Raw genomic sequence first — 13,887 nt, 5'->3', positions numbered from 1 at the left:
GTTTAGGCAAGTAATAATGAATAAAGTCAATACTAGACAAAGCTGGTTAGAAAAAACAGTCTAGCAGAAATTGTATCCTCGAGCAACCTCCCTGAGAAGTTTAAGACTTCCTGGAAATAAACTTTTGAAGCACCACAGACTTAGATAAAAAGCCAGTGTATGTATCTTCCATATGCCTTTAAATTCTATTAAAATCAAATCTGACTCAACTTATTCAGATCAGACTTGTTATCAACAACACATGGTCTCGGGAGACCAACATTTGTCCAGTTAGGGCTTCCTTCATTAATCGTCCAGCATCAAGCAAGCTAAATCCAAATCTGTGGAGAAAAAGCAATTAGATATTTTAAGCAGTGATAAGAACACCACAAATAATCAATTTCTATGGCATTAGCAGCTACCTGGTCCAGGAAAAGTCTATAAAAGCTAGAATTTATTGCAAAACACCAGACAGCTTACAGAGCATTGATTCTGGGTAGTATGCATAGATTGCTGGATTTAAAAAGAAATCCCTAATGATTCTTACCTTGAAGGTTTTTTTCTTTTAAAAAAGAAAGCAGGGGTAAGGTGTCCATAAAGGCAAAATTATTGCAAAATGAATATGTTATGATTGTTATAGTACATTTGTTTACCTTTCACAGGAACAGGCCAGGAGCACACTGTTTGGTAGCAATTAGATGTAATTTGATGCATGGAACCTAATACCAGAGGAGCAGATACTTACAATTCTAATATACTATGCTTATAAACATATTTATTCTGCTTATTTTTAAGATGTTTACTTCATCTGAAAAAGAAAAGGACCAGAAACCATTTTTGCATGTAATCAAAACACAGATCCGTTTCCTTTAAAGCCTACTTCCCCCCAATTATTAAAGTTCATACCAGACAGTATTTTAATCCACATTAATTAGAGAGAAAAACATTCTTAAATGATTTAAAAATATCATAGAAAAATCCTCACAGATTTTTTAATAATATTATTTTCCCCCTGAATTATTTAGTAATTATTTACTTCTTGAGAAATTATTTCTAAAACATAGATAATTTTATATATCTTTAAAGTTCAAATGTGAATTTCAATATTTCCAGCTATGCGCATTTAAATACAGAAAATTCTTGAGCATTTGAGAGAGCGAGCGAGTGAGAGAGTTTAAATATAAGTAACATGATACACTTTTACTAATCCTAAATGATTATGGAAGTATAGAAAACATGAAAATTAAGACTTCAGTCTTGCAAAAACTTATGCACTGATGTAGACTTGTAAATGTGAGTAGTGTTATTGAGTTTAGGGATGCTCCTCCCATGTGTAAAGATATTTCACTGCGTAAGTGTTTCAAGAACGAGAGCTAAAATTTTATGGGTTTGAACTAGTTTTAATAAGCAAAATATTATACCTTAATAATGGAAAACTAAAATATCTGTCTTTGGATTGAGGATACTGAAAATTATGATGATTTGAAGAAAAAGTAAGCAAACTGTTCTCATTCCAGAATTCTGGCTGCTGCTGTACACAGATGATTGCAGAAATCCAAACACAAGCTGAGGAAAAAGAGAATGAACGTAAAAAAAAATAGTTATCAAGATAATTAAAACTTTGCAACAATGCAGTAGTGGTGCTGATAAAAATAGCACTGCTGGTTGAATGCAAATAAGATGGTAAAGGCCCTGTTTGGATTATGGTAATTACTCAGTCTGAAGTTAGCTCAAACCACACATATATACACACACAGCAGTGGAGTGGAACCTGACAGCTATACTTGGCATGTGATCATAAAATTCTCTGGCACACTGTCAGAATGCCATGTGGAGCTATTTGTACAGTTAGGTATAGAACTCTGCAGTACAGGAAATACCATCGGAAGTACTGCTGACCCAGTATGGCCTTCAGTGTGAGGCTGCTTCCATACTTATCACTGGCCTGGATTCAAAAGTGATCTCTGGAGAAGGCAAATCAATCGAACACATGTTTGGTCTAAAAATTTCTTTTTGGAATACGCTGAGGTATTTCCTTACATTAGACCATTTTCTTTGCCCCAGAGACTTGTCTAGTGCAATTGAATGGATACACATCACAATACACACTGTTGCCAGAGCAAAATAATTTCAATGTGTCCTTTAGTACCTCGATAAAATACAGATACTCAGTGTTGAAACTAGATGCCCCGGGAAAGTCCTGTACATATTGGCACTCTGCGTTTCTTCCAAGAATTTGTTTCTTTTAAATTTGATATTGGTCCAAATGAGCAGATTTTGTGTAAGAATGAGAAAGACAACCAAGTCAACCTCTCCTCTTGCCTTTGAGATGGTTGTGTTGAGGGGGCATAATTGATGTCACAAAAATCATTAAAGTAATGATCATTTTAAATAATTTCAAACCGATTCCTAAATAATAATCTTATAAGAAAAATATCATTACAAGTTGTCCTATTTATTCATGTTCAAATTCTGATATAAGGAAAAAGATGGATTTATTAGTAGTTTTTGCAAGTAATATTATATACTGGCATTTATGTTTTTATTATTTGGTTCTTTGATTTGCTCACCTAGTATATTCTCTATAGATGTATATTTTATTACCCAACCATTACTGGTAGCAACTCCCATTAGTAACAGAACAGTACGGAAGAGATGTGAACTTTTCAGCAAACCATCCCCCACCCCCTGACTTCTGCTTTAGGTCAGCACAGAACAGACTGTTTTGAACAGAGCTGAGGTCTTATAGTCTGACCACCATTGCTGAAGGTAATCCCTTACTGTGAAGGGCAAGCTTCCCTACCTGGCACGTTCAAAGCCTATAGAGACTATATCAAATCTAAATTCAGTCATGACTGCTGAGGCCAAGATATAGTCCTCTGATCCATAGACTCATTAGTGAAAGGCACCAGCACCACTCACTTTCTTTTTCTCTCTCTCTGCTTCGTCCACTGTGATTACTATAACACACACAGTACATCAACTCTGAAGACCCCTTTTCTCCCCCAAGCAGTTTTGAATGGTGGATTTTATCACAGACCAAGAAATTGGTGCATTCTGGCTAACTGTGAGGTCTTTAAGCAGTCATACTTTCCCCAACAAATACTATTTAAAAGGAATACCATCAAGATTGGTAGGCCCCAAATTTGACCTCCTTCGCAAATTTTTCCTAACAAGTCTTGGCAAAATTCATGAAAAACTTTCTCTGTAATTGTCTCAGCAAAATCCATGCAATACTTTCTCCGTGTTTGCCTTTGTTTTAAACAAATATTTCAAGAATGAAAACAGATAAACAAACACACAAAATACATAAATGCCAATCACCTCCCCATGCACACACTTATGAATAACCCTACAATATTAACCCAAGGTCTAATGGATACATAGTGACATAAAACAATTTAGTAAAATATATATTTCAGTTTGCAGATTCAGTTCCAAGGGGTTATCAGCAGAAAAAGTGGATAATACATATCATTAAAGCTACCTCAATATTGTCCTTTTCACCTTGTCTTATGCTACATATATTTGGTCACATGAGGTTATACATGAACAGACAGAAAAGTTTGAAGACATTTCCTAACAAAAATAAGATGCACAACGAAGGCAATACAGAGTGAAAATTATGCAACACAAAGCACAGTACACATCAGAGCTCAGAGGATAAGTCAGAGAAAATTTCTCTTAAAGCAACCAAGAATGTCTCATAATCCAGAAAGAGAACAACTCTTCTTTGTTATAAAATATGAACATTTTGTGAAGGATGTAATAATAATATAAGATGTGAAAGAAATATTGGGAAAATACACACAATTAGTTTATATCCATGTAAAAGGCACTATCTAATTGCACAGTCCTACTATTGCCATAAATACAGTATTTGCACCCAAATGCTTCTCATAAAGCAGCTGAAGGTGTAGAGAGAGTTTTGTGACTTAAAAGCAAGGGAGAATTACAAACCTTAAAAGACAAATTGAGGAATCAGAAGAACTCGACTTTTTCGATATTACATACAAAATTGGAAAGTGAATAATAATTTCTAGATCCTTTATTGTTTTGTACTGCATGAATATTTTTATTAGTGTGGACAAGTAAATTTTATTTGATAGCTTGTTGTATTTAAAGACAGTGTAAAACTCTCATTGCAAACAGTTGTTTACAGTGCGCTTTTCAGCACAAAGCTGTTTTAAAGCTCAATTGTGCATTTTGCAGATAAAGTGGGAAAACTAACTGAAGGCTGTATTGTAAGCAGTGGTTGCCGTGGAAACCCCAGTTTCAAGAGCTGGTTCTCCATTACCACTTAATTTAGGCTTCCTAATTGCATTCCACTAAATCGGTAGCGACAATATCTGCAGAGCAAAACTGCATGCCCAGTCTAGCGCAAACCTCTTTGAAACAGGCTTTTTGAAAGCCAGGAGCTATAAAAACTCAGCATGACGTGGAGCATATGAGAAACCTGTAGTTCAAATGTACTGCTGCTTGCTTTCTCATCCTTAGTAACTTCAGTGTGCTCCACACCAATCTATTAGTTCAGTCTACCTTAAAGATCATAAAGCTCTGCCATGTGGAAACTCATCTGTCCACCAACACATTGGTGCAAAATAGATTTAATTGTACTCCCAACCCAGTATCATGTCCATCTTATTTTACTACACACCAGCAGGTAGCCAGAGCAGAGCCTTACATTCCTTGAACTGCCCTTGCTCCACAATATGAGGGAGAACAATACTTTCTCAGTTTAAATTATTTGCCACTGTTCAGCTGTGCAGCAAGCTAGACCGCCCATATGTGACCTAAAGAGAGCCTTGTCAGAACCACTAGACATAAAAGCATTCCAATTATCGACCACACTGCTTTAATAGAGGAGGCAACGAATATGATAGTGTAAGTGATTCTGCCAGTGAGAAGCTCTTCGTCACTGTCAGATTAACACTTGAGTTAAACTCTTGTAAATCAGTCCCATTATGCTGTTGGTTGAGAAATAAACACAGACCTATTATGCTTAGAATTCCAGAGGGCTCTCCCCTCAATAGGAGTTGCACTGGATGCTCTATTAATCTGAATTTTGTCATGTTTATTATTTTGCAATTACTAATGTGGGTAATGTTGGGAAGATTTAAGTTGTCTATGATTAGATTTTGCAATGGATGTTCATGCCTAACAAAATGTTCGGCAGGGGAAAATTGGAGAGTGGGCGAGCAAACACAGTGTAACTTTTGACTGAAAAAAGCCAGCAGACCACCAATTTATAATGAAATCCCATAATTCTTGTTTTTAAAGCACAGAGCATTTAAAGCAAAAATACTTCAGTGTCTTCAGGCACAAGACCTTTTGCAAGCTCACAGTGAAGTGCAGTTCCTAACCGCTACTGTGGTTACATTCAAGCCCTGGAATGTGTGTCGGATGAACCCTGTAGTTGAAAATAATAAGTAAACAACTGTTCATTTGGTGCTTTATTTTCTCTGCAATGTTATTAAATGTTGGTAAAAGAGCATCAAGTGATATAGACAGTTGCCAAACATTCCACCCTTGTTTTAGGGGCGCGTAGCAAGAATGAATAAACTTAAGTCTTAGGGTACATCTATACTACGGGACAAAGTTGAATTAAGATACGCAACTTCAGCTATGTTAATTGCTTAGCTGAAGTCAAAGTAGCTTAATTCGGATTTTGACCCTGTCTTCACTACAGGAAGTTGAAGGGTGAGCATTTTCCCTTCGACTTCCCTTACTCCTCATGAAAGCAGAGTTACTGGCATCGACCTGAGTGCCCCTCTTACTTTGAATTAGCTGTCTGAACTAGACCTGCTAATTTGAATCCTGGAAGATTGACAGTGGTGGCTTTGATTTTCCTCTGTAGTGTAGATGTACCACTAGTGTTTACATTTGGGAATGAAAGACAAAGGAAAATAACAAGATGAAGTATCCAGGACATCAAAGTCAATGGCTGGGATACTGGTTGTTGAGTCCATCTAATATCTGGACTGTCTTAGCTAGCTAGTAACAGTTGACACTGTCAAATCAGCTCCTTAGGATCTAATGAACCTCACTCAAAACCAAAGCAAATGGCCAAGTTCAGTTTCAGTAAAAATGTTGCCTGACTACTTCTAAAGCCCTAAATAAGGATATTCTAGATAGGACTCTATCCAAGAGAAGCAGCAGCATACACACTTTGGGGTATACTGTGTGGACCCTGTGGAAGAAAACAGGTCCTTTCTCTGTTTGTTAGCAACAAGTAGCCAGAGGCAGTTTATTAAGCACGCAATTACAAGGGAAGGGACTGTGAAGCAGACCTTCAAAATGCAAAACAATTAAAGCCAATATATACTTTTCCATTACATATAATAACAATAAACAATTATTCTCCTTCCCATAATAATTCCCTTCAGATGCCACCTTATCTCGAGATTCTCACTAGAGTCAGCATTCCATCCTTATCTCTTAAAGTGAGAGGAGAGCAAGAGCGGCATTTCTTACAATTCTTGCAAGATTAGGGTTAGGGTTAGAGTTAGGGTTAGATCCATTCCTAACAAACCTAAGATGGCTACACATAGTCCTTGCTTCCACAACCCCCTTGGAAATGTGACGGAGTAAGTCTCATCCATGGCCCTGCCCTTCCATCTGCTATCTTGTGGGGCTGGGGAGAGGACAGGATGGAGACAGAAGATGAAGACCTGGAGAGAAGCATGCCTTCCTTCTATAGCTCTGAAGAAAAACAAGTGGAGAGTTAATGTAGTCTGAGACTGCATTATCTTCTACCATCGACTCTTCCCTTAAAGGGAGGGCCACTCTGAGAGTCAGCAGCAGCAGCTGGGGGAAATTCAGTGGAACCATATTGCCAGGGAACTGAGGGAAGCCACAAGGGACTTTGGAGGCAGTATAGAGGCACAGGGCTTCCAGATGAGCCTGTGGGAACTGCAGTCACAGGGAAAATCCTCTGCCCCTTCTGCCTGATGAAATGATTTAGGGGGAACTCTGTGAGGAGCTCCTCAGAGAGTTTTCTGCAATGCATTGACCTTTTCCCCTTGGATATTTCCCAGGGAGGAACTGATGGCGGTTATTATTTTGTCTCTACAGTCTTTTAAACCAGAGCTAGAAAAACCCACTAAGGAATGAAAAAAATCATAATATCAGGCATTTTATACTGAAGGAAAACTCTGTTTTTCAGTTTATATAATTCATGTGCTAGAAGAAAACAAAGAAGAAATAAAAAAAGCTTTCAATAGACAATGGGTTCTATTTTGTCCTCAGATGCAGGGCTTAGTTACAAGTCGGCTTTGGGCCAAATTCTGTGCTCAGATGCACACGTGCAATTTCCTCCGACTCAAACAGAGCATATATTTTTACAGACCTTTTTTGGCCTTTTTGTGTATGTAAATTATTCACACTTATTTATTATTTGTATTATATTGTACAGATGAGGGTCCCATTGTTATATGAACTTTGGCCATACTTTGGGTCAGCTCAAAGGTCCATCTAGCTCAGTGTCCTATCTTCCAACTGTGGCCAATGCCTAATGCCCCAGAGGGGGAGTGAACCGAACAGGTAAACATCACATGATCCCCCTTCTGTCATTCATTTCCTGCCTCTGACAAACAGAGGCTAGGGACACCATTCCTACCCAATCCTACCCATCTTGGCTAATAGCCATTCATGGACCTAAGCTCCATGAATTTATCTCGTTTGTTTCTGAAGCCTGTTAAAGTCCTGGTCTTCATGACATCCTCTGACAAGGAGTTCCACTGATTGACTGTGCACTATATAAAGAAAAACTTCCTTTTGTTTGTTTTAAACCCACTACCCACTAATTTATTTTGGTGATCCCTAGTTCTTATGTTATGGGAACAAGTAAATAACTTTTCCTTATTCACGTTTTCTACACCAGTCATGATTTTATAGTCCTCTATCATATCCCCTCTTACTGTGTCCTCTTTTCTAAGCTGAAAAGTCTGTCTTTTAAATCTCTCTTCATATGGGACCTGTTCCAAACCCCCAATCATTTTTGTTTCCCTTTTCTGAACCTTTTCCAATGCCATTTGTTCTAAGCCTTCTGAAAACAGGTCCCTGCCCCAGTAAATTTATAGTCAAGGAAGATGAACAGCATATAAAGGTTGGGGAGAGGGAGCTAATGAAATATCCACAATGCTTTAGAAACATGAATATATATATATATATATATGAATATATATAATATTCTGCTATTGAATGAAGACTGTAGTGTGATCTTCAACTGACCAATGGCAAATGATAACAAAGAGTCATATGCATCCTGCACAGGAAGAGGCTGAAGGACTAACTGAATAGTGAGAGCTGAGATCAGATACTTTCCTCACTCTTGAGCCTTGTACAGACTTTTTATGCAAACAATGCATGATTGGAGTTCTGCAGGTTTTGAAGGGAAAGGTGTGGGGATAGGGAATGGAGCCAGGAAAAAATTGCATCCTATGGCATGCTCTTCTCTACTCCTGGCAGATTGTCTATTGGAAGTCAATGTGGGGAATTGGATCTGGAATCATCCCAACTCAACAAAAAGTCAACATTTTCAAAAAAATATTCCGAAAAAAAGTCAGGCTATATGGTTCTTTACTTATTATTTATTTAAAATATTTTGCCCTGCCTCAAGGCAGCTTACTCTCTCTCTCTCTCTCTCTCTCTCTCTCTCTCTCTCTCTCTCTCTCTTCCTTTCTCAAATGTATGTATACATATATAAAAGTAAAATAGAGGACCCCAAAGTGGGGACATAAAACCTGCCAAAACAATCAAGAGGGGACACACACATACCTAAACACAAATAAAAGAACAGGTAAAAAGTGTGACTTTGGCCTGGCGCTGAAACAGAGCCGATGTTGGTGCCAGGTGAATGTCCCGGTGGAGAGAATTCCTAAGCTTAGGGGCAAAGGCTGAGAAGACCCTGCTCTGCATAGATGTCAGCCTTATCTCCATAAGTGGAGGAACACGGAGCAGAGCCTCCCCAGCAAACCTCATCGCGTGGATCCAGGGAAGGATTTTTAAGGAATAGTTTTATCATTGCCTCTTTCAAGGCAGCGGGAATTGTCCCAGATCTAAAATATGCATTAATAATCCCCTGTATCTGACCAGTCATCCCTCTTGACTCAATTTAATAAGCCACGATAGGCCTGGGTTGAGCGAGCACTTGGTTGGTCGCACTCCTCCAAGTACCTTGTCCACATCCACATACCTGTTCCATATATTGACCAGGGCATTGACAGGACCACTAGCTATAATGTCTGAACAATCCCTCCCGTCTACACTGCAGGAATTTGTCGGCAGAGGCAATGCAAATGAAGCACTTATTAGTATTTATCACACTTTCATTTGCATAGTCTCTTCTGATCCTCTTTGCGGAAGAGGTTTTTGTGGAAAAAATACAGTGTAGATGGGGCCATTTTGCACACAAAAAACCTTTTGCGCAAGAACCCTTATTCCTCAAAAACACATGTATACAGGATCGTGAGCAAAAAGGTTTTTTTACCCCATCTACACCACATTTTTTTTCGCAAAAACCTCTTCTGCAAAACAGAGAGCGTGAGAAATGCTAATAAGCGCTTCATTTGCATTGCCTCTGCGGACAAATTCCTGCAGTGTGGACGTAGCCTCAGAGATCTCAGGAAACCTTCTGGATCCATCAGCCTCTGAGGGTGGGCCATCTTAATCGGTCTCCAATTCTTGTTTCTAGATACATGGTTTGGTTGTTAATAAATAGGAAATACTATAGCTTTCTTATTTTGAGGAGATATAAATGCTGTTTCAAAGACCATCATCTCTCATTTTACAAGCTTGTATACTTTTTTAATGCAGCATGTTCAAATATCTTAATCTTTGTTAACTTGTGACATTTTAAGCTAGACAACATATAGTTCACAGCTCTGTAAAAGCTCTGCAATTATATACAATGGATGTATAAAAAAGACATAAATAAAAGTATGAACATGATTAAAATATCTCTTGTGATTATTGGCTGACTATTGATATTATTAGGAGTTAGGGTATTGTTAGGTTTTATTCTTAACTCTGCCACAGACTTCCTGTGTGTCCTTGAGCAACTTAATTGCTCTGTGTCTCCATTTTCCTTACTGGTAGTAATAATAATAAGTCCTGCCTCACATGCGTGTAGTTTTGTTTAATGCATGAGCATTTTCAAAATGCTTTGAGATCCTTGCATGAAAGGGTATGGTAAGAATGTAAAGTATTATTAACTGTTGTTACCATCTGCCTCTTCTGAAGGAGGTATATTTGCTTCCTATGAACATGAAGGCATAAATCTGCAAGGAATTACCATGTGCATTGTAATATAAAGGGTTAATGGCTACAGTGCTGTAAACTGATATAAAGCTGTCAAAGGCGTGTGCCTTAAGAAGGAGTAAGTCTGGAACTGTGAGGCTTGGAAAGGGAGGATGTCTAAAGGACAAAATCATGTGACACTAAAGCTCAGTAACCCAAATAAATACACATTTATGCTTTATTAATTTGTGCTGGAATCTTTGACTCTCACACATATGATATCATGCACAGCAAATAGCCAAACAAACCAAAATACACACACGCAACCCATTTATATGGCGATGAACCGGGGATAAGGACAAAGACAAATAGTAGGTAGTAGAGAAGAAGGGACTGTACATCAATGAACAGCCAACTCTGATGTAGATTCTCACCACAGTCTTGGTTTATTGTTAAGATTTTTAGTAAATTTGGAGATCATGCAAGTGTGTGAAAAAATGTTTCTGTATCCAATATGTGATAGCTGTGCAGGACAACGCAGACGCAGTTCCGGTGGGAAGTATGTCCTTCCGCAGCTGAATGTTTGAAGAAATACCTTAATTTGTAAGAAAGAGGGCCCAACTTTTGTTTGAGAAATGGAAAGGCAAAGACTGTATAGTCAGCTGCCCAGTTTAGGAGCCAAATAATTCCTGAAGACAGAATGGCTGATATTTTTATACTGAAGATAACACAGTTGAGTGCATTCATTTAATTTTCATTCAGCTGATACTTCTCCTTTCTCAGGAGACACTCTTTTCCCACCCCTAGTTTCAGTTTTTGGTTGGATAGGTGTCCTTTGCTTACCTTTTAAAGAGATCATGAAGTTAGGAGGCCTTGGAACCTACCAACCAAACTGAACTTAGGCTACAAAATAATATCCAGGCACTTCTGTATCAGAAAGAAGTAATTATTCAGGCAAACATATGCTATATGGTGACACTGTCCAGCCTCACATCAGAAAGTAGTATCCTTATTGACCTACCAACCATGAGAGGCTGCAGAAAAATGCATCTTTAAAAGAAGCTGGAAATTGCATGAGCTCAGTCTTTCATGAGAGATTCCAGCTGGTTATGGGTTCAGATGGGTCAGAAATAAACTGAGAATAATCATTCTCACAGTATTTTGAATGAAACTAGATTTTGGTTCCTATTTTATCCATAGTGCTTCATCTTATTTCTAGCTAATTCTGTTTTATGAGCATAATTTGCATATTTCCAAATACATTTTATACAGCAACCTTTTTTTGTTTAATATGTTGGTTATTTTATAATTTAGAAACAAATGTTCCCATCTATGTATGTTTGTGTGTACATGTGTGTCTAGTTTTCTATAAAAATACAATAAATTTAAATGGAGAACGGAGTCCATTGCTTGGGTGTGCTGGTGTTATACTAGGCAAATAATTATAAGCACTTCCCAGGACAAAAAATAAATGTATGCACATCTACAATATTTTTCTGAAAAATACAGATCAATGAATCACATCTTGAAAGACCACTCCTAACATATAAATCTAGAATATGAATAAGATATTAATATACTGAACTTGCCATGATACTGTCTCTATTCTTGCTTTTCTTTTCCCATTCTTTTACTTCTGTCTCACTTTTATTTTTCTTTCATCAGGTTTCTTTTCTTTCCTTGTCACCATATTTTTTCTTGTAATTCCAGTCTTCTGCTTGCTCCCCCAAATGGAGAGGTGATGGGTGGCTGTATAAAATGCTAAGATTTGATAGGATCTCTGTTGTTATTTCCTGCTCTCTTCTTCTATCCCTCTCACATTCCCCTTTTCCTCAGGGCTAGGCATGCACATTCTGTTTTCTTCCCCAGGGAACACAATAATTTCCATACTGGATCAGTCTGGAGATCAATCTAGTCCAGTACCCTCTCTCTGAAAGTAGCTAGTAACAGATGTTTCAGAAGAAGGTATAAGAACATCATAGTAAGTTGATATTTGATAATATATCTACAATTATGTCTCATTCTGATCATTAATAGAGATTGATCATCTTCAGATGTCACTATGGATTAGCATTTTCAAAGGCAAATCACAGCCACATATTTAAATTCCTTAATAAATGTGAAAACCAGAAGTGAAAAAAAGTCCATATTATTCCAAGTCAGTATGAACAAAGCAACATTATTCCATACAAAGAGAAAGATAATGATTCCTAATAATTCATGTCATATTTACTATTACTATATGCCACTAAAGTCAACAGGAGACGTTACCATTTCAGTGGGTGTGTCTACACAACAGTGTTATTTTGGAATAACAGCTGTTATTCTGATATAACAATGCAAGCATCTACACAGGCCACCCCAGGGATAGAGCAGGCTTGTGCATTAGGAAGGCAGGATAAAGGACCTGCTGAAGGTAGGGGGGTGGAGGGTAAGTTCTGGAGTGGTATGGGGGGAGTGCAGGGTGGTGGGTTCAAGTTCCACCCACTCTGGGGGTATGTCTACACTAGCTCGTTAGTTCAAGCTAGTTAGGCGAATGAGGGCAACTGGAGTTGCAAACAAAGCCTGGGATTTAAATATCCTGGGCTTCATTTGCCTGTTCCCAGGTGCTGCCATTTTTAAATCCCCCTTAGTCCGAACTAACATTCCACAAGGAGTAACAGTTAATTCGAACTAAGGAGTTAGTTAAAATTAATGTTGAACTGTCGCGTCTAGCCGAGGGCAGTTAGTTTGGACTAAGGGGGATTTAAAAATGACGGTACCGGGGAACATGCAAATGAAGCCCGTGATATTTAAATCCCAGGCTTCATTTGCATCTCCAGTTACCCGCATTTGCCTACCTAGCTTGAACTAACGAGCTAGTGTAGACATACCCTGGGAGTGGCCAGACAGCCCCAGGGGTGGAGCTGGCCCCTGTATTAGGAAGGTGGGATAAGGGACCCACTGAAGGTAAGGAGGTGGGGTGGGAGCTGGAGTGGCTTAGGGAATACAGCATTTGCCTGGGGAGTGCAGGGTTGGAGGCTTGAGGTCTCTCCCCCTCCCCCCCGGAGCAGCCAGACAGCTGCCCCCAGGATGGAGCAGTAGAGCCAAGGCAGGCTCACTCCTGAAAGCAGCTGGCATGTATAGCAGTGGTTCCATAGTGTCACATGCTGCCCCCTCATCTATAGGCCCCAACTCCATTGACCATAATCCTCCATTATTGATCAATGGGAGCTGCAGGAGTGGCATCCACAGGCAAGGACAGCATGTGGAGACCCAGCAGCAGATTTAGGGCAGGGCAAGCAGGGTGGCTGCCCCAGGCCCCATGCTTCCCAAGGCCCCACACATGCACCATGGCACATGCACCATGTCAAAGGAGAGGCCCTGTGAAATTTCACTGCCCCAGGGCCCTGCAGCACTTTCATCCACCCCTGTGGAAACCCCCTGCTCTGACTTTCTGAGGGGCTGCAGGGACATGCCAGCCACTGTCCAGGAGCATAGTTCTCACAGGGGTAATTACTCCTGACACAACAGGTTAGGCATTTGAGAACTCAAAGAATTAAATTTAAGCATAAGAGAGAAATGAAAGTTATAAAATGCAACAACAAGTAAAAAACTAAAAATAACCCACTTTGCAAGCAGTAAAAGTAGTAACAACCCCCCATGTACATGTTGGGGAAGGACAGTGTG

This window comes from Pelodiscus sinensis, chromosome 1 (assembly GCF_049634645.1).
Source record: "Pelodiscus sinensis isolate JC-2024 chromosome 1, ASM4963464v1, whole genome shotgun sequence".
NCBI lineage: Eukaryota > Metazoa > Chordata > Testudines > Trionychidae > Pelodiscus > Pelodiscus sinensis.
This window is presented reverse-complemented; position numbering follows the sequence as displayed.